Genomic DNA, 21,622 nt, shown 5'->3' on the forward strand with positions numbered 1-21,622 from the left:
AAATAGAAACATAGCAGTTTCAACCTATAGAGCTGATCAGCATGTATGAATACAGTAAACCAAAAAAAAAACACATAAAAAAAAGATAAAAGACCTACATTTTTGAAAGCCTGAGTTGTAATTACCACTCAGAAAGCCCTGGACAAAGTCCAAGGCCAGGTAGGGGCATATACGGACTTCCATCAGGAGACTCTGGGTAAGGAGATGGGGAGGACCATCTGCTCTCCTTATGAACTTGGTAAGATGGCCACCGACCTCCAGGGGTAGGCCGAAGCCGCAGACTTTCCTGAGGATGTAGGCCGGCCAGGTAGGCTCTGTTCCGTGTAGGCCTGAAAACTCCCCCACCAGGACAAAGATCAGGGCCCCGCAGATGCACCCACGACAAATCACAGCCCGGGGTGTCAGGTATGAGAGAGGAGAGGCCGGAGCCCAGCTACTCACTGTGACCAGGAGGAGGAGAAAACCGGGTCAGCAATCCACAAGATGGCGTCTAGTCGCGGGATTCTGGAGCAAACAGCAGGGGTCTCCGGATGAGCACCTCCAGCAGGGTGATTGACCAGAGTCCACCGGGATTGCAGCGGCCAGTGGGTCAAAGGGAAGCGGTTGTCTGACTTCCGGATCGTGGGGGATAAGAGCAGGGGGCCCAGGAGGATCCGCAGGCTGCAAGATGACAGAGATGTAGCGTGAGACCCGGTGCAGTCCAAAAGATGGGTTTTGTTGGCCAAAAGTCCACAGTAGACAGCCGAGGTTGTAGCAGAGGAAGCCATGATACTAGTGCTGGGGAAATGGAGCCTCACCAAGGTGATTTGGGGCAAGAATGCCAGTGGATGCACTCTATCTGTGTGGAGCTCAGCACCCACATGTCTTCCCTGCTTCACGTCCGGCCACACCCCCCTCCAACCAAAAACAAATTTGAATTTCAGAAAGGGCACATAGACTTTTCTGCATGGTGGTGGTGGTGGTGTGTGGGGTAATAGTGGACACTTATTAGGAATGGGTGACAGGTTTTCTTGAAGAATGGTTCTTCATATTTAATTAGGATGTGAGCAATAACTAAAGGCTAAAACAGAGGAAGTTGACCATATGATGTAATACAGAACCCCTGAATATAGTATACACTGGGGAATTGGCTATGGTCCAGGTCCAGATAGTGTAGTTTTAATTTCCAACACGTTTTGAGACTGAAACTCTTCTTCAGGGCAGATCCTGGAACCTTGACATTCAAAAATGGACACTCATCAATACACTTTATTAATACAGCAAGGAAGGGCCAACAGGCAGGGCCAGGCAATGCCAACAGAGATCCATGAGAGCTGCGGCAGCAAAAAACGTACCTGTTGTCAACAATATAGGAGACAGATCTGGCCGCATAACCATCCAACATAACGCGAGCAGTGTCAGCCATGCGGCCAAGTGTGTCCCCTAAATACAAAAGACACAGGAAGAGGAAAAGAGGTCCACCATAGAGAAACCAACAAGTTTGGTCCTGATAGACTGGATCAAATATAACCACAGCTCTCATATGGACAGATTGGCTGCCAACAGCACTGCCCTGCAGCATCCTCAACCTTAAGACATGTTTTTTTATTACAAGAAAAATACAGGAAAACCTTGGTTTGAGAGTAGCTTGGGCTGAAAATGTTTTGCAAGACAAGCAACATTTTTAAATAACTTAGAGGCGCCTCTCTTCTCTTTTATACTCTGGAGCTCCTGCTGGATTTTGCTTCTAATCCCCCTGTGGAGGCTTCCATTTGTGGATGAACATTTTAAGGTTACACAACTTATCACATTGCTATAATCTTTTTATATGGACTATAGACTGAAGGACTTATGAATAAATGGCTGTGGAACAAATCATTTGAGTTGCATTATTTCTTATGGGAAAATTTGCTTTGATATACAAGTACTTTATATTACAAGCATGCTTCCGGAACAAATTATGCTTACAATCCAAGGTTTTACTGTAAAAGGAAAAATTGAAAAACATACCTGTTGCCAATCATATGGGAGACCCATCTGACTGCATACTGTCCAACATAGATTGAGCAGTGTCAGCCATGTGGCTGGATGTGTCCCCCTTAATACAAAGAACACAGGAAAAGGAAAAAATCATCACTATAAAGGAACCAATAAATTTGGTCCTGAAACACAGGGTCATCAAGCAACCACAGCTCTCGTATATACAGAACAGCGCCCAACACAGCAGCCCTGTTGGAGCCCCCATCATGAAGGTGCGGGACAACAGACTATGTCCCCAAAGGTCAAAAATGTACTGAAACCAAACTAGGGGGTAATAAACCCATCTCAATAAAGAGATAAGGACTGTGCCAACCCCAAGTGCCCCCACAGTCGAACAATGATGGAAGTGGGCTACCCATGCAGAGTGATCCTATTAAAACCAAACCAAGAAGGGCAAAATCTAGTCCCAGCAAGATGAGCAACATGTAACAACATTTGTTCAAAATTACAAAAAAAATATTTTTTATACAATAGAAAAAACAAACAAACACAAGAAGATAAGTACAATTTGAATATTAAGTACATACAAATGAGTGAATAAACTCAAAATAATGGAAAACCATACTGTACCATAAGAAATACCAGATAGTTAAAATGTGAAGAATAAGCTACACAGAAGAGTCATGAGGCAGGTTTTTTTAACCTTTGAGGAATAACCTAGGACAGTGATGGCAAACCTTGGCACCCCAGATGTTTTTGAACTACATTTCCCAAGATGCTTATGTACTCTGCATTATAACTGAGCATCATGGGAAATGTAGTTCCAAAACATCTGGGGTGCCAAGGTTCCCATTACTGACCTAGGAGAAATGATTGAAAGCTGTTAGTCTTGTTTATGCCAGGAGTCACAATGGCCTTAAAGTGATTGTAAAGTCTTGTTTTTTTTTAATAACAAACATGTTATACTTACCTGCTCTATTGCAGTGGATTTGCACAGAGCAGCCTCTTCTAGGGTCCATCTTCACTGCTCCTGGCCCCTCCCTCCTATTGAGTGCCCCCACAGCAAGCAACTTGTTATGGGGGAACCCAAGCCGAGCTGTAGCTCTGTGTCCACAGAGCTGCCATTTAGCCCCATCCCCTCTCTCTCCAGATTGGCTAACTGACTTTGACAGCTATGAGAGCCAATGGCGCCACTGCTGTGTCTCAGCCAATTAGGAGGGAGAGTCTCTGACGGCCGAGGGACTCGTGGCTGGACAGAGATAGGGCGTTAGGTACGTTTTTTGGGGGGGCTGCTGCACACAAGGCTTTTTTATGTTAGTGCATTGAAAGCATTTATACCTTTACAACTTCGTTTATAAATCAATCCCAATTTTATCCCAATTCCCTCCCCTAGGGCTGGGGTGGATATGGTCCAATGCAAAAAATGGAAAATCAAGAGAAATGGTACTGATGGGTAGGGATGAGCCCGATGTTCGAGTCGAGCGTAAGTTCGACTCGGACATCAGGTGTTCGCCTATTTGCCGAATAGTTAACAATTTGGGGTGTTCGCGGCAAAATTGAAAGCCGCTGAACACCCTTTAAAAGTCTATGGGAGAAATCAAAAGTGCTAATATTAAAGGCTTATATGCATGGTATTGTCATAAAAAGTGTTTGGAGCCCTTAGTCCTGCCGCAGGGGACATGTATCGATGCAAAAAGTAATTTAAAACTACTTGCAGCTATAATGAATTGTCGGGTCCCAGCAATACAGATAAACGTCATTGAAAAAAAAACGGCATGGGTCCCCCCCCCCCAGTCCATTACATTAAATGATCTCCAGTCATACTATTTCATATTTAATATCATTCCTATATTGAGTAATCAATAGTAAATTAAAGTATCCCCAGACAGTCCCCAGAATGATGCTAAGATTTTCAATGAACATGTGTTGAGAAACACCAGTCGCTGAATAATTCTTCCCTAGTACATGAATTATCTTGGAAGACAGGTGAAAACCTTTCTTAACAAGGATATGTCAAAATTACAAACTATGACAAAAATGCTATAGTGGATAATGGCCATAATGCTTTTATTTTTATAGACTTTAGATGTCTTGAGAATGGTGTGCTATGCCTGCCAAACATTGACATTCTCGAAACTACATTGGAAAATTCCTCCTGTTGTAAATGCCGTTGAGTGTACCTACTGCCTGCTTTAAATGTTATAGAGGCTAATGGCCAATATGCTTTTATTTTTATAGACTTTTAAACAGATCAGTTCATAAATTATATAAATCATATAGGTATCTTAATCTGTACTTTATTGTGTGTGGTGATCTAAAAACTAAAAATCCATAAAAACATCTGTATGCATTAAGTTTCTGAAATGGAAGGGAAAATTGTCACAGTATGAACATTTGTTTAATAACTAGCATAACAAAAAAATATATACAGGTGTTTTAGCTACATGAATTTCACACGTTCACTGGCTGCTTTTTAAGATAGCTGCAGAAAAAAAAATGTCATGCTACGTTGACACTAGCAATATAACGTTACGCTTTAGGAGTTTTCTAATGGTTCACATCTGTGAGAAAGCAAAAGATGTGCTGGCTTGTTAAGATTCGTTTTTAAGAAGAGTAAAACTACATGGAGCAACACAAAGCTTCCCCAGGGATTACAGAGGGCAACCATATGAGATTACAGCATGCCTGAGAAATGTATTTATTTTGCAATGTTTTACATCGGGAGGAGAAATGGGGGCAATTGTTTTTTTAGTGATAATTATTTCTGTATGATTTCATTTTATACACGTTAACTTCAACTAAGACTAAGTAAGTCTGTTTGTTTCAGTATTTTACGGGAATTACTATGAGTACATAAAAACAGGGCTGAGAGGTATATTTTATGTTTACTATGTTCTCATGTACTATGTGCAAATTTGGAGTCCTGAGACAGAAAAAAGGATACTACGGCTACTGTTACTACTACTACTACTACTACTACGACTACTGATACTACTATCATTACTATGACTACTAGTAGTTGTAATAAAAATAAGATTAATAATATTAAATCTTCATCAGTATACATCTTGCAAATTGCTTCTGGATCTACTAAGTGATCAGCACTTAACTGTAGCATATAAGAAAGCCTGAAGTATTCTCTGAAGAATGGATACATTATTTGTATTATTATTATAATACAGGATTTATATAGCGGCAACAGTTTGTGCAGCACTTTACAATATAAAGGGAAGCAGTACCATTACAATACAATAACATTCAAGAAGGTTGGAAGGGCCCTGTTTATAAAAACCTACAATCTAATAAAATCTTCATGCATAAATTCAGGGGAATAAAAAAATAATGATTTGCTTGTTATTCAAAGCCATTTTGTCATCAGTAGTGTTTAGGCAGGCTTTAAGGCTTGGCATGCATTTTTGTGTATGGGTAGTGTAGGTAAAAGCCACCTGTCTGACAGGGGCAGTAATTAGCATCAGGGAGAGGTTCCAGATGCATAGGGACATGCCATTCTTCTTGGACACCTCCCCATTTGTGTCCAACAAGGCTGCATTGCGTCCCTCAAGAAGGACACTTTCGACATGCCCGAGACCAGCTCTGCTGCAAATTGCTGTTAAATTCTGTGAGTATTCCCAGTCGGGTGCCTAGCAGCCAGGCTTGTTGGGATCTGCTGAATTTTTACAATAATACAAGTTCTGTTCGGTGCAATTGGATCACACTTGGCAGCAATCAGCAGAATATGTCCCTTCTTGCAGCTGGTGCAGAAGGTGGAGCAGGAACCATCATGGCACCACTAGGATCGGCTCTGGTTCTGGTGCACAAGTTTAATGGCTCCAATGGGAGGATAGATTGGAAAGTGCTGCACACCTGTGTTGGCTTCCCACTCGGCTGATTTTGGATCTGGCTATTATTGTGGAGGATGATGCCCACTGGGGAGTGATGGCACTGCTGGAAGAGGACCAGGCCATCTTGGAACAAATTGTGACACTTATAGAGGGCCTGTTTAAAAAGAAAATGATGGTCCCAGAGCCAACAGGGCAACAGGAGGATGAGAGCCTCACTCACTTTGCAGTAGCACTCCAGAACCTATGGAAGCAACAGAAGCAGAGGGATGCACATGGATGTGCTATTATCACCAACTCAAAACTCCTACCGAGGGACCAGTTCATGGAAGGATTAGAGTCTGGCCCAGTCAGAAGGGCCTTGCAGAAGCGAATTAGAGAACAACCCACCATCTCTTTTCTTGATGTGGTGATGGAAGTATTTGCACGGGAACAGGAAGATGTGAAAGCAACTGTGACAGTGACAAATAGTTACGATTATACATGAAATAGAAGAAATGAAATAGACCTCTCACTGATGTCAGCCATACAAACAGCACTAATGGATCTTGCCCTGGACATGGCTTACCTGTAACAAGAACTGCCCTAATTCAAACAAGATGTGGCATCTACTTTAAGGATGAGAATCTGTTATGGAAGAATCCAGAGGAGTACTGAAAGTGTTGGCAGTGCAGCTGCATTGGTCATGTAAGCAAGAACTGTGGTTGGTCTGAATTCAAAAGCCATGTTTAAACTAGTGGCTCCTGGGACAGAGGGATGACAGTCAACACAAGACCCCAACAAGCCAGAGTCTATGGTTTCCCCAAGTGCAGTGGTGGCCCCCCTCATAATTGGACAAAAGGTCCCGTGCCTGATTGACACAGGTTTCCGAGATCACCGCCATGGAGTATGATTTCTACAGCCAGTTGTTTGAGACACAAGACCAATTGGATACCTCCTGGTTGTCTCTCAAGGCAGCCAAAAAATTGCCCATCCTGGTAGAGGGTATCACCTGGATGAAAACCCAGACTGACGATCAAGTGGTGGACCAGGAAGGGGTAGTGGTGACTTGCGGCCTAGTAAGCTCAGCAGTGCCTTTTGTTTTGAGTAAGAACATGTTAAAAGTGTTGGACTTGCACCCTTGCTGCCCAGGTTTGAACATTCAGGCTGGTGTTCAGGGCTGAGATCTAGAGCTGTGTGGCTGAATGTGATACGAGCATATGAAGATCACCAGAAGGCAGAGAGAAAACAGCCAGAACAGGTGGAAGTGATCTGCAAGCCCCCAAACATACACTACTCCCCGCAACCTCTAAAAGGTAGTCTGGCCTCTTCCCATTGGGGCCCACAAGAAGCTTTAAGGGCTCACAGTAATGGAGGAACCCTGCAAGTGGCACACACCTTGTCCAAGTCCATAAAAGAAAGGTTCTGGTGCAGCTCATTAATCTGGGAAAACCCCAGTTTTACTCCTCAACCATGCCACCTTAGAAGACCTGTACTATGTAGTGCCCCTTCACTGCATCTCAGAAGCTTAACCCAAGCTAGAGGCAATTTGTGCACCACTATAAGCAAGCATGTCCTTGTTGGACGAAACACAATACAAGTTACTAGCAAGAGCAACTGGACATCCCATTCTGGAACTATCCTCCACTGCAACAAAGGCTGCTTCACCAACTGCTTGAAAAGCATATACATGTTTTTGCCAACAATCTGGAAGACTACTGCTACACTGGGGACACTGATCACCCAATCCATACAGGGGATGCTCCACCCATTCGGGAACCATACCACCATATTCCCCCAACTTTAGGCCAGGAGGTCAAGGATTTGCTCTGAAACATGCTACAAAGTCATAGCCCATGGCCTGCTCCAATGATTTTGGTTCAGGCCATTTGGTTACAAGGTAAATGCATGTACCCACCCGGATGCTTACCCATTATCCCAGGTAGAGAAATCACTGATGACATTGGGTCAAGGCAAGTACTTCTCTACCCTTAAATTGGCAAGTGTCAAGTCCCAGAGAGAGATCAAGATCGCAAAAAGACTGCCTTTGTCACACCCCACAATGCCCCCTGCACACTTCAGCTATGTTGGGCCCAAATGAAGAGGGTGTGGAGGGTCTGGTGGATCTGCATCCACCTATGACCCTGCAGTCACAGCCAGAAGATGATTACTCATGACATGAACCCAGAGGACACTGTTGCTCATCGCCCTTTGTGGTCTAACCACGGGCATCTTCCTATAACATACTATTTTTGATCTTTTTCCTGTTGTGTTCTAATTATGTCCATTGCATTTCTCATGTTGTTCTTTACTGTGTTGTGTTACAGAGGACAGCATCTGTCAAAGAGGAGAGGAGTGCAGCCAGGTGCAGTCTATTTTCACCACTGTAGGCGGTGCTTGACTGCATTGCAGTTGGATGGGAGGCCATGAGGAACATGGGTCCTCTATGGTTTCTTGGGTCACTAGGGAAGTTATCTGATTGGATGATGTGACTTTGGCTGCCATCTTGGGTCAGGCTGTCTCTCAGGCTTGGTGTACATTTTCACATGTGGGCAGTGTAAGGACAGGTCTCCTGTCTGTCAAAGACAGTGATTAGTGGCATGGAGAAGTTCTAGATGAGTAGGGAAATGATAGGGACACATCAAACATCCTGGACACTACTCTGTTTGGATACAGCCTGGCTAGGACGCATTCCACCCCTCAAGACAGACACTGTTGGCATGCCCAAGACCTGCTTTGGGGAGGTGCAATCTGTACCCAGAAGTGACGTCATCCCACGGCTGTGCTCCAAGGAACGCTGTCCTTCTTCTCCTGCTACCGAGAGTGTGTGGTTCATTCACAGCTGCCAATAGAGGCAAGGAGCAACAGGGATTCCGCCCTACAACACTCTGGGCAGACAAAGCATCCATCACATCCGGGCACATAGCGGACAAAACCATTTACAGATAAGCCCTATATTACAGCTCTTTTGTGAGTGTTATATTTATATGAATTTCTTTTGAATAAAGATTCTAACTACTACGCTTAGAAGGCGCTGCTTTTTTCCCTTTTGTTAGAGTAACACACTGCACTACGGATTGCAACACTGTGTGCCCTCTGGGGCACGCGCACGTGGCTTATTCTTCTGGCCATCAAATGATGCCCAGTCAGGATAATGAAACCAAATATATATATATAGCAAAATAATGCAAGGGGTTGTCATACAAATGGCATGAGGTTGGCACTGCTTTGGGGAACATATAAGAATGCAAAATAAATAAATTGATATTACTGTTCAGAAGGTCCTTCTTTTTATGCAAACATGCTCATGGAAAGCCTCAGGCATACCACATGCTGGTATCACATAATTTGCTTCTGTAATACAATTTGTTCCTTTTAAATTATTGCTTGAATTAAAGATTAATTTACATATGTGTTTAGGGCAGACTATGAATTCCTACAGGGGACTCTGCAGGTTTTCTGAATACAGCTGTGGGCAGGAAACCCAAAAACAAAGCAAATGATCAGTGCTGGATGCAAACTCAGAAACACCATTTACCCAAACTGTAACAAATCAGGAACATAATTTACCCTCAAATGACCCAGAACCTACGCAATGAGCCTGGCAAAATGCTGAAACTGGTATGCCTGGTGGACAACAGCAGGCTGAGAGGCAGCTGACACCATGCCAGCTTGTGCCAGGCCAGGTCATACATGACAGTGGCACCAACCTGTTAGCTTCCCTTCAGCTGGGAAAGTTCACTTTCATGTAACTTGTCTAGAATTTGTCCTAAAATGGTGGTGCAACTATTCCTTATTAGGTACCAAAGCATTCAGGCTGTCCTGCAATATGCCAGAACAGAGTGTGGATACTTTCGGTGTACACCATGTATTCACCTGTCAGAAATTCAGTATCAACACAAGCTGCCTGCCAACTGCTTGATATACAATACACCAATTGGCTGGAACTTCATGTTGACTATGCTGTAGTGCCAGCACTAGCATTACTGGGCTATAATCCACAGAGGTGTCTCTGATTCAGGATTTAAAAACATCTTTTCACCATTCAAAGAGCGACCACAATAGTAAACAGAGAGGAGGCAGGAATCAGCAGGGCACACAATTTGCGTGGCATTTAGGCCACCAATTGCCAATGCAATATCACAAAAGAGCAAAGTCTACAATAGATAAAATGACTATTTCACAGTCTGACATTCTTTCCAATGCCCCTCAGCATTTTATTCATATATTTGTGCTGTACAAAAAAAAGGTATCTTCCAAAGTATTGCATGCTGATAAATTGGGGGGTTTATCAAAAGAAGAAATTCATGTAAAACTGCATCAATGGCAATACATAAATCTACATTTCTCTGCAGAAAAAAACACATATTTTGTGGGTTAAAAACCCAGAAGGAGACATTAAAGGGGTTTTAAAGGTAATTTTTTTCCCCTAAATAGCTTCCTTTACCTTAGTGCAGTCCTCATTCACTTACCTCATCCTTCCATTTTGCTTTTAAATGTCCTTATTTCTTCTGAGAAATCCTCACTTCCTGTTCTTCTGTCTGTAATTCCACACCGTAATGCAAGGCTTTCTCCCTGGTGTGGAGAAAGCCTCTTGAGGGGGGAGGAGGCGAACAGGAGTGTCAGGACATTCTCTACTGTGCAGATAGAGAATGGAGCTGTGTGTTAATGGGCGTCATGACACTCCTGCTCGCCCCCTCCCCCCTCAAGAGGCTTTCTCCACACCAGCGAGAAAGCCTTGCATTACTGTCTGACTGTGTGCAGTTACAGACAGAAGAACAGGAAGTGAGGATTTTTCAGAAGAAATAAGGACATTTAAAAGCAAAATCGAAGGATGAGGTAAGTGAAGGAGGACTGCACTAAGGTAAAGAAAGCTATTTAGGGATTTTTTTTTTACCTCTACAACCCCTTTTACTTGCCTAAATTTGATGATTTTTACCTACAGGTAAGCGTAAATTAAGGCTTACCTCTAGGTGAAGTGAATAATACCTAAACGTGCACCGTTTAGGAGATATTCACCTTGGATGCAGCCAGTGACGCCACCGGCACATGCGCTCTGAAGGTTCGGCATACCGTGCCAGACCTTTAGAGCATCGTGCCGAAACCGAGGTGCAGGAGTGATGTCGTCGCAGATCATGCTGCTCACACAGCCAGAGTCCGTAAACCTGGACTGTTGGTTGACTTCAGGGTCAATGGTACTCAGAATGCCTATCAGCTAGTGATGAGACAAACATACCTGGGTTTGGTTTAGGTTCAATGAACTTTACAAAAGTTTGGGTACCAAATCTTAACCCCATTGAATTCAGGGGGAGCCAAATTTAAGAAACATGTAATGACAATTTTCTAGACTAATGCATACGTGATTATCAACTAAATGGTATGTAGGGTGGACACTGCCTTGACAAACATATACCAATTAAAAAAAGAGCGGTCATTTTAATTATGTTTAATATGAGCAGCCATTTGTTTAACCATTCAGACAAACTCCAACTACCTAAATTTTAGACCAAACATGGGCCTATCCCTACTCTTAGCTTTTTTACAATTGAAACCAGCTGGTAGGTGGCTGGAAGCTGGCATTTAGAAGTGGTAGCAATAGCATCACTAAATGCAGCAGCAGAAGTTCAGTTTGGTAGGCAAGTGAACTGGCCAAATAGGGCCATTTAGTTCACCCGTTTGGCAAATTGTAAACAGCTTGGGTTCAGGTAAAACTCATGGACTTCTGTGTTCCTAATATCATCTCTGCTGATGGTTGCTGAGAGTGGCACTGATGAGATGTAGTGAAACACTGTGCATGAAGGGTGCTTTGGCGATACCCCCCCTGTATTCATGCTTGAGTCTTTTGTCTCCCTGGTGGTGGGATTCTGGTCATTTTCAATCCTAAGTCTAATGACATTATGTGGCCAAAAAGAGGGGACAATACTTGGATAAGATTAGTATTGCAGCTTACTAACCTATGTTTTTGTGTTTTTTTTTTCCTAAAAAGTGGACAGAGTCCAGAAAAGGAAGGAGCTGGAAAATTACATATTTACCAGCTCCTTTCTCCGCTCTCCAAACTGACAGATCCGGGACATTGGGGGGGGGGTGGGCGGAGGAGCACAGATAGAGACCGGAAGAGCACAGAAGAGCACATGGAGGGGGACTGGAGGAGTGCAAAGAGGGGGACCAGAGGAGGACACATAGGGGGAACAGAGGAGCACGGAGGAGCACACGGAGGGGGGCTGGAGGAGTGCACAGTGGGGGACCAGAGGAGAGGGAGACATGGTGAGGGAACAGAGAAGCATAAAGGAGGACACAGGGGACAGTCAGTGCTGATCAGTGCGGTGGTGGGGGGACTTACAAGTACCAATCTCCCTGTATAGATTTCAATAAAGCAGTTGAAAGCTGGGGGGAGGAGGAGCTCCTATCAGATCCTTTATTGAAAGCCACACAGGGAGATTGGTGCTTTTAACTCCCTCCCCCTGCTACACTGATCATCCCCGATTGTCCAGGTGTCGGGTCAAGCATCGGAGCATTTGCATGAGCACAAGTACTTGTGCAAATGCTTGGTATCCGCGCTGATACCGATACTAGTATCTGTACAACCCTACTTAAAAGAATTGGGACTGCTATAGGACTGCTATAGGTGATGCTAAACTAAGCTATATTCCCTGACCTCTCATATAGAGGCAACCATCACAGTGCATTGGTTTTGATACAATTCATTGAAGTCTACAGAAGACTCACTGTGCCTCTTATAAAATATCTTGAGGTGTTTGATTTCCAGAATGTGGTAATTTTGTGATTATTTCAAATGTCCTGGTGCTCCAGGGCCTCCAAAAATTTGATAAGTAATCAGAAAATCAGATGCATAATTTATGTCCCTTGAACACCTGAAAGTGCTCCCTGGATTTTTGGTATCTCTAGCTAATCTGTGAAAAAGTCTCACACATGTGGTATCCCTGAGACATAGCAGAATGTGTTTTGGGTGTAATCATAAGTATGCTTATGCTATGTGTGAGAAATAACTTTTTAAAATTACAACTTTGTGAAAAAAATTACAAAAACTTTAAAAAACTTGCCATGCCTCTTACTAAATATTTTGGACTGTCTACTTTCCAAAAAGGGGTGTTGGGGGGGAGGGGGGTGTATTGTCCTGGCATTTTAGGGCCTCACAAATTAACTACATTATATATATATATATATATATATATATATATATATATATATATATATATATATATATATATATATATATATATATATATATATATATATATATATATATATGATAGTTTGTAGTCTCTATACCTTTCATACAGACTAAATATTATACACTGATTAGGGTTATGTTTATCAAAGAAATGTACTATAATACATGTTGGCCTAAATTTGTGAAGAAGGATTTAAATTTGCAACATTATATAACAGAAACAAGTGTTTTAAAAAAAAAAAAATATATGAATTTTTTGCTTAGATAGAAAAAAAAAAACCACAGTGGTGATTAACCACTTAATGACCGGGTCACGCATATATACGTTGACACAATGCCTCCTGTGGGCAGATCCATGTATATATATGTTCCCTTTAAGATGTGGCATTGTGGGCGCTCCCACTGCGAGCTCCGTGAGTCTGACCGCGGGTCCCACTGACTCGATGTCTGCGATCGTCTCACAGAGAGGAAGAAGGGGGAAATGCTGTTGTAAACAAGCATTCCCCCCTTCTTCCTAGTGACAGGACACTGATCACAGCTCCCTGTAATTGGGAGCAGTGATCAGTGTCATGTCACACACAGCCCACCCCCCTAAAGTTAGAAGCACTCCCTAGGACACACTTAACCCCTTCAGTGCCCCCTACTGGTTAACCCCTTCACTGTCAGTGTAATTTTTACAGTAATCAGTGCATTTTTATAGCACTGATCGCTGTATCAATGACAATGGTCCTAAAATGGCATCAAAGGTGTCCGATGTGTCCGCCATAATGTCGCAGTCATGATAAAAATCGCTGATCGCCGCCATTATTAGTAAAAAATATATTAATAAAAATGCCATAAAACTATTACTATTACTATTTTGTAGATGCTATAACTTTTGCACAATCCAATCAATAAACACTTATTGTGATTTTTTTTATCAAAAATATGTAGAAAAATACATATCACCCTAAACTGAGAAAAAAATATATATCTTTTTGGGGGATATTTATATTAGCAAAAAATTAAAAATATTGCTTTGTTTTCAAAATTGTCCCTCTTTTTTTGTTTATAGCGCAGAAAAATAAAAACCGCAAAGGTGATCAAATACCACTAAAATAAAGCTCTGTTTGTGGGGGGAAAAAACGTAAATTTTGTTTGGGAGCCACGTCGCACGACCGCGCAATTGTCAGTTAAAGTGACACAGTGCCGAATCGCAAAAAAATGGCCCGGTCATTGGGCAGCCAAATCCCTCGGGGCTGAAGTGGTTAAAGGTATTTTGTATTCTTAATGTTGCCATTTAAGTATTACTCCCCACCAAACAGAATTATTTAAAACATGTCTTTGTTTTGGTGCATGCAATTTGTTTGAAAATCCTTTGCTTGTAAGCCTAGAAAAAAATGGACATTCCTGTTTTGTTAAATTCAGCTCCCAGTGATTTCTAAAGAGGTTCAAATTCAGCACCTAAGCTTTCATTGGCAAACTAACCCTAATTCTCAGTACCTGGTTATTAGTTTATCACTACTACCTATTTCTTTTCTCTTCTTTTGTAAATTGTGCATTCTACATCTTTTCATACAACTCATCATTTGTGGTAGGTATTAACCAACAAGTATGTTTCTACATAGCAACAGAACTTGTACTGTTACTTCACGTATTAACAGTAACAATAATTTCAGCCATCTTTTTCCTCTCATTCTCTAAAATTAGAAAAAAAAAAAGTGACATATTTCAGAAAGTACTCCACCAAAAGTTTGTATACTTTAGTCTTAATAAAAATTATATTTTGTATATTTTCATTTGGCAGTTTAGCAAAAATCTGATTTTGGAGCCAAATTATTTTCCCACATTATCTAAGGAAGGCTTGAACCCCTTCCATGAAACAAATAACACAAAACATTATCTGTAACAGCTGCCTATCATTTTGTGACACGTATCAGAACATGAACATAGGATAAGCAGGGAAAAACAAAACTCTTATCTCAAACAAATAGATAGGGTCAAGGAGACAGAGTAACAGTCAAAAGCTAAAGAGAAATGGACAAAATGAATTTGAGATGCATCTTTAATTGAGGTCCATTTAAAACCTAAGTTGACATTGATATGTTTTCCTTCTTCTCATCAAGTAGTGCAGTCCCCTGGGAATACAAATCTGAGATATTGGCTGTTCGTTACCTTGGAGACAGTATTGTAGCTCAACAGTATTTCCTTAGGGGCTTACTGAAAACAAGATGGTACACTATTAGGAAGATTTTCGCACAAGAGATATATCATATTTGCACCTTACATTTATATATGTACAATAAAGCAATACAATGCATTTTTTAAGGGATTTTCTGTTGCATATTACAGGCAGTTTGATGGCTATATTTGTACATAAATTCACTACTAATTTACTATGTTGTTGAGTTGATTTTTTTGTCATAATTAAAGCAGATATTTTTAAAGGAGATAAATAAAATAAACCTGCTAAAATAATATCTCTTCTGTGTTTTTTTTTCTTTTAAGTATGTACATACAGTGCATGTCTATATGAATCCTCATTATAAAATGCGTATTGGTCTTGCTTATTTACCTGGATAATAAAAAGAACAAGACATATTGTATTATTACCAAAGCACAAAAAGCAAATAATGGGACTCACTTAAAAAAGTATTCATTACATTTTATTGGTGTATATTAAAACCATACTGACAAATATTAAAATGCATATGAGAGGCCATAAATGTATCAAAAGCAACTTCCTGAAAATCCCAGATGGGGTGTCCAGACGATCGCTTTAGCAAGACTCTGGTCCGGCCGCATCTTGCGTATGCCATCTAGTTCTGGGCAACAGTCCTCAAGAGGAATGTGCTGGAGCTGGAGAGAGTCCAAAGAAGGGCAATAAAGCTAATAATGGGACTGAAGAACCTCAGCTATGGGGAAAGACTACAAGCATTGAACGTATTCTCTCTCGAGAGGAGACGCTTGAGAGGGGATATAATATTGATGTACAAAAACCGTACTGGTGACACTAGCATAGGGAAAAAATTTCAGTGAAAAGGAATTTAAAAAGACTTGTGGCCATTCACTAAAATAGAAGAAAAGCGGTTTAACCTTAAGGACTTTTTATTGTCAGAGTAGTAAGGATATGGAATTCTCTTCCACAAGCAGTGGTATCAGCAGGGAGCATCAATAATTAAAATAACAACTATTAGATGGACACCTTAACCTCCCTGGTGGTATGATTCTTTCTGGTTTTAGGTGCTGAAAGTGGTACAATTATTTTGCATGTAAATTTGGCATTTTACATTGTAGGCCTGTAATTCTTAGGAATAAGTGTCTAGTAGACATCCCGGTTATGATAAAGTTTGAAAAACAAAATCATAAATTATAATAAAATAAATAACTATAAATAATTATAACAAATAATAATGTAATTATAATAAAAATTATTCAATAATGTAATCAAATCAAAAACACTGAAATTTGCTCAGTTGCAGAATTGTTGCTGTCATTACTTTTATTTTTTTTATGACGAATTTCCCCACCAATCACTATCGCTCAATTCTGCAAGTGATTCAAATTTTATATCGCTGTTTTCTAGCTGGTCTAAAACCACTTTTGATGTAAAGGGACACTTTTTGGTTGCTATGGACAATCTCCAGTTTCCAGGCAGAAAGAACAGTTTTTATTTTATAAAAGTACATGTAGGACACTGGGCAGACCACGGGGGACAGAGGGGGTGTCTATTTTTTTCATACAGTACTGTAATCTATAAGATTACAGTATACTGTATGTATTGTGTGTATTTACTTTTTTGAATTTGGCGTCGATCTTCACCCCCGTCGCAGGGAACAGAGCTCTGCGGCACACAGGCACTGTGTGAATTGAGCAAGGACACAGCTCGATTACACAGCGAGGAGGCATCGCAGGATCCAGGGAGAAGGTAAGTAACTCCCTGCCTGGGGACACTGCGAGGCGATCCCGAGTCTGGCTTAGGTTACCACTTTTGGTTCTGAAATTCCACCCCGAGCCTGACTCGGGAATACCGCCAGGGGGGTTAATGACCACAACATATAGGGATACACAATGTATATTGACATAAACACACACACAGGTTAAACTGGATGGACTTGTGTCTTTTTTCAACCTCACCAACTATGTAACTATGTAACAAGGTCTATGCATTTCACTGGAAATCCCTTGCTTCCTCAAGACCTTACAGACCTTTTAGAAATTCCAATATAAGCAATATATTCAATAAAAGAGTAGCGCTCAAAAATTTTGAAAAAATGTAAATACGAAAAATTTGAAATACACCACTATGACAATTGGTATAAAGAAAATAACATAGCATATCAGTCCATCTTGATTGAATATACCATAACAGTGTGAGTAAACATTAATCAACACAAGTGTAAAATCGAAGGTGATAAATCTTGAAGAAAGTGCTTGATCATGAAGGGCAGTCAAAAAAATAAGGTTGGCACTCTTACCAGATGGGGTGGACACATGTACCATACAGCACATGAGTCAAATGGCAATGGTGAGGACTCGGCCTCAATGTAGTGGTCTGTAAGTGAAGCAGTAGGTGGATAGTGGACATCAAGGATAGATGATGGAAGATCGTACTTCAGACGAATGATCTCCAAGTATTAAATCATTCCATTGGCATTGAACATGAAAGACAAATGGATCCATATAGCATAATACCATAAGATATTTTATTTTTTTTAAAAGATGGGTTCACACTTACTGTAATGTAGATAAAAACAAGCTTGTTCTTTAAAAGGTAAAGAGTGATCGCCACGGACGTTACCCAATGCGTTTTGTCCTACCAGACATCATCTGGGGTGTCACACCAAAAAATACAAGCTGGCATGATGCCAGTATAACTACTTCAACGCAAGGATGTCCATGGTAATATCTTCATGTATAAATATTTCAGTTTAATTATTAATTTGTATTGTTTTTTGGTGAAAAATATTGTCATTTTATTTATATGCTGTTTTCTATTTTCATTGTCGTTTATGACATTTTAATTATTTTAAAATATCTATCAGGTCTGCAAGGTCCAGAGGAAGTGGTGGCTTTCCTGCAAAACATGTTGATCTTTTTACAGTAACCGCCTGCTTGCACACCCCATCTGAGCTTTTCAGGAAGTGGTTGTTGATACATTTATGCCCTCTAATATGCATTTTAATATTTGTTTGGTTGTTTGAGTTTGGAGGTACTATCGGAGGCATATGCAAAGTCCCATTATTTTGCTTTCTGTGCTTCAGAGATATGTAGGGATGATGCCTTTGGTAAGAAGTCTTATATAAAGATCACCACAAACCTTGCTTTAAAGACATATAATTATTATTAATAGTATATAATAATAATAATAATAATAATCAATAGTAATAACAATCTATATGCCCTTTTAAAATGTAAAACTAAGGTTTTCTGATCCTTTTAACCACTTTCATACCGGGCACATATACCCCCCTCCTGCCCAGGTGAAATTTCAGCTTCCGGCACGGCGTCGCCTTAACTGACAATTGCGCGGTCATGCGACGTGGCTCCTAAACAAAATTGACGCCCTTTTTTCCCCACAAATAGAGCTTTCTTTTGGTGGTATTTGATCACCTCTGCGGTTTTTATTTTTTGCGCTATAAAACAAAAAAAGCAACAATTTTGAAAAAAAAATCAATATTTTTTACTTGTTGCTATAATAAATAGCCCAATTTTTTTTCCCAAATTTTTTTTTTCTCAGTTTAGGTCGATACATATTCTTCTACATATTAATGGTAAAAAAAAAACAAAAACAAAAAAAAAAAACGCAATAAGCGCTTGCAAAATATGGGACAGCATTATTATTATTATTATTATTATTATTATTATTATTTTTTTACTAGTAATGGCGGCGATCTGTGATTTTTTTATTGGGACTGCGACATTATGGCGGGCACATAGGACACTTTTGACACATTTTTGGCGCCATTCACATTTATACAGTGATCAGTGCTATAAATATGCACTAATTACTGTATAAATGTGACTGGCATTGAAGGGGTTAACACTAGGGGGTGAGGAAGGGGTTAAATGTGTACCCTAATTAGTGTTCTAACTGTGGGGGGAGGGGGGTGACTGGGGGAGGTAACCGATGCTGTGTCCCTATGTACAAGGGACACAGATCGGTCTCCTCTCTCCCCTGACAGGACGTGGAGCTCTGTGTTTACACACAGAGCTCCACGTCCCTGCTCTGTCATTACCGATCGCGGGAGCCTGGCACGCGCATCGGCATCTCGGGGACGCGCCGGGCGCGCGCTCGCGTGCCCCCCAGGGGCCGGAGGAATCCAGGACGTCAATTGACGTCCTGTTGGATTTCCAGAGCCACCGTGAAGCCGCCATTTTACATGACGCGGTGCTCAAGTGGTTAAATTGACATTTCCAAAACATGTAACCTAACATTCAGGTAAATTTATAGAAAGCTTTGATGTAAGAAATAAAAATCAACCCTTTATTCAATATGTCAGTTTGTATTTATAATTTTTATCTTTTTAGAGAATAATTCTTAAGAAATATAAGAACAGGAACATATTAAGAAGTTTAATAAAGCAGTTTCCTATTTCCCCTGTTTTTCCTTTAACTGGCTTTTCTCTTAATTGACCCTTGTAAGCAACTGTTTTATGACAGTAGTAGAGACAGAACATCAAGTTTCACATCACAGAAACTGCTCTGCATGGCCAACTGTTTAAAGTGCATAATATATAAATAATGAATAATCAATACTTAATGAATCAGAGAGAAAAAACTTGCCACTGTCAAGCCAAGAATTTTATTCTTCTCCAAAAATCATTATACAGATTTTAACACATAGGGGACAGAAGCAAATGAGGACTTTCCATTAAATTTGGCTCAAAATATAGTGGCTAATTTACTAAACTAGTTCTATGCAGGTGTTGTTCATTTCAAGATCCAACTGAAGTTTAAAGGAAATCTTGTTTTTCTTGTCAGAATCTGATTGGGTATTTTTTTAAAAACTTCTTTTTATATAGTTTTCATAGAAAAGTACAAAATATAAAAAAAAAACATGCAACAGTACAGTACCTTAGTACCAGTAGACAATGCAACTCATATTAAAGGTAATGACATCATCATTAAAAGGAAACAATAAGGTATTACGTCACATAACATTAATTTAACCCAATAGGTACAATAAGGAAGTTTAAAACATATCTTAATAGACTCTCAAAGATTAGTAGGGCAGCCACAATAAGGGTAAATCAAGTCCTAAACGATCAATCAGATACACTGAATTGGTCATTTATCCAACCTCCCCACACCTTCTTAAATGTAGGTGGTACACCTCTATTTGTATATGTAGCCTTATAAAAGGGTAATGCTTTATTTACGCCAATACAGAAGGAGCTGCTTTTTTTTTTTTCCATTACAAAATAATAAACTTTTGTGCATAATAAAACAGTAAAGTAAGGAGCTTGTGGATTACCTTTGTGGGTGCTAACAGATCAATCAGGCACAACAAACAAACTTCACCTGAGGGAGTAATACTAATCATCGTGACCAACATTACACAGCACACATCCTCTGACCAGAACTGTTCAATGGCTGTCCAATGGCAAAAAATACACATGAAGTCTGCCACAGGAACAGCACACCTGCAGAAAAATGCCTGCCAATTTAGCAGGGGTAAAGTAAATTTTATGAAGGAATTTATATTATATGAGGTGATCACGTGCTGACTCCAATCTAGAAAAGGTGGGCCTCCATATGTCATCCCAATCATTAGTGTCTAATTGCGAGAAATCAGATAACCATGCATTACAACCAAATAGCAAAACCTTTGGGGTATCCATGAATAACTGTTGATAAATAGTGGACGGGGCTTTAGTGAGGTCACCATCCCTTCTAGATCACAAACCTTTATAAACAAAGTAGAGGTGCCAAACTGAGCGCCAAATGCATGTCTGAACTGGAAATATCTAAATAGATGGGCGTTGTGTTACTGTATAAAGTTTTAATTTTTTTAACACACATACACAGTATCTCATAAAAGTGAGTACACCCCTCACATTTTTGTAAACATTTTATTATATCTTTTAATTTAACAACACTGAAGAAATGACACTTTGCTACAATGTAAAATAGTGTGTACAGTTTTTATTACAGTGTAAATTTGCTTTCCCCTCAAAATAACTCAACACGCAGCCATTAATGTCTAACCCACTGGCAACAAAAGTGAGTATACCCTTAAGTGAAAATTTACAAATTGGGCCCAATTAGCCATTTTCCCTCGCCAATGTCATGTGACCCGTTAGTGTCAAGGTCTCAGGTATGAATGGAGAGCAGGTGTGTTAAATTTGATGTTATTGCTCTCACTCTCTCATACTGGTCACTGGAAGTTTAACATGGCACCTCATGACAGACAACTCTCTGCGCATCTGAAAAAAGAATTGTTGCTCTACATAAAGATGGCCTAGGCTATAAAAAGATTGCCAATACCCTGAAACTGAACTACAGCACACTCAGAACAGGCCTCGCTATGGTCGACCATAGAAGTTGAGTGCGCGTGCTCAGCATCATATCCAAAGGTTGTCTTTGGGAAATAGACATATGAGTGCTGCCAGCATTGCTGCGGAGGTTGAAGGGGTGGGGGTCCATCCTGTCAGTGCTCAGACCATATGCC

This window comes from Rana temporaria, chromosome 1 (genome assembly GCF_905171775.1).
Source record: "Rana temporaria chromosome 1, aRanTem1.1, whole genome shotgun sequence".
Classification (NCBI taxonomy): domain Eukaryota; kingdom Metazoa; phylum Chordata; class Amphibia; order Anura; family Ranidae; genus Rana; species Rana temporaria.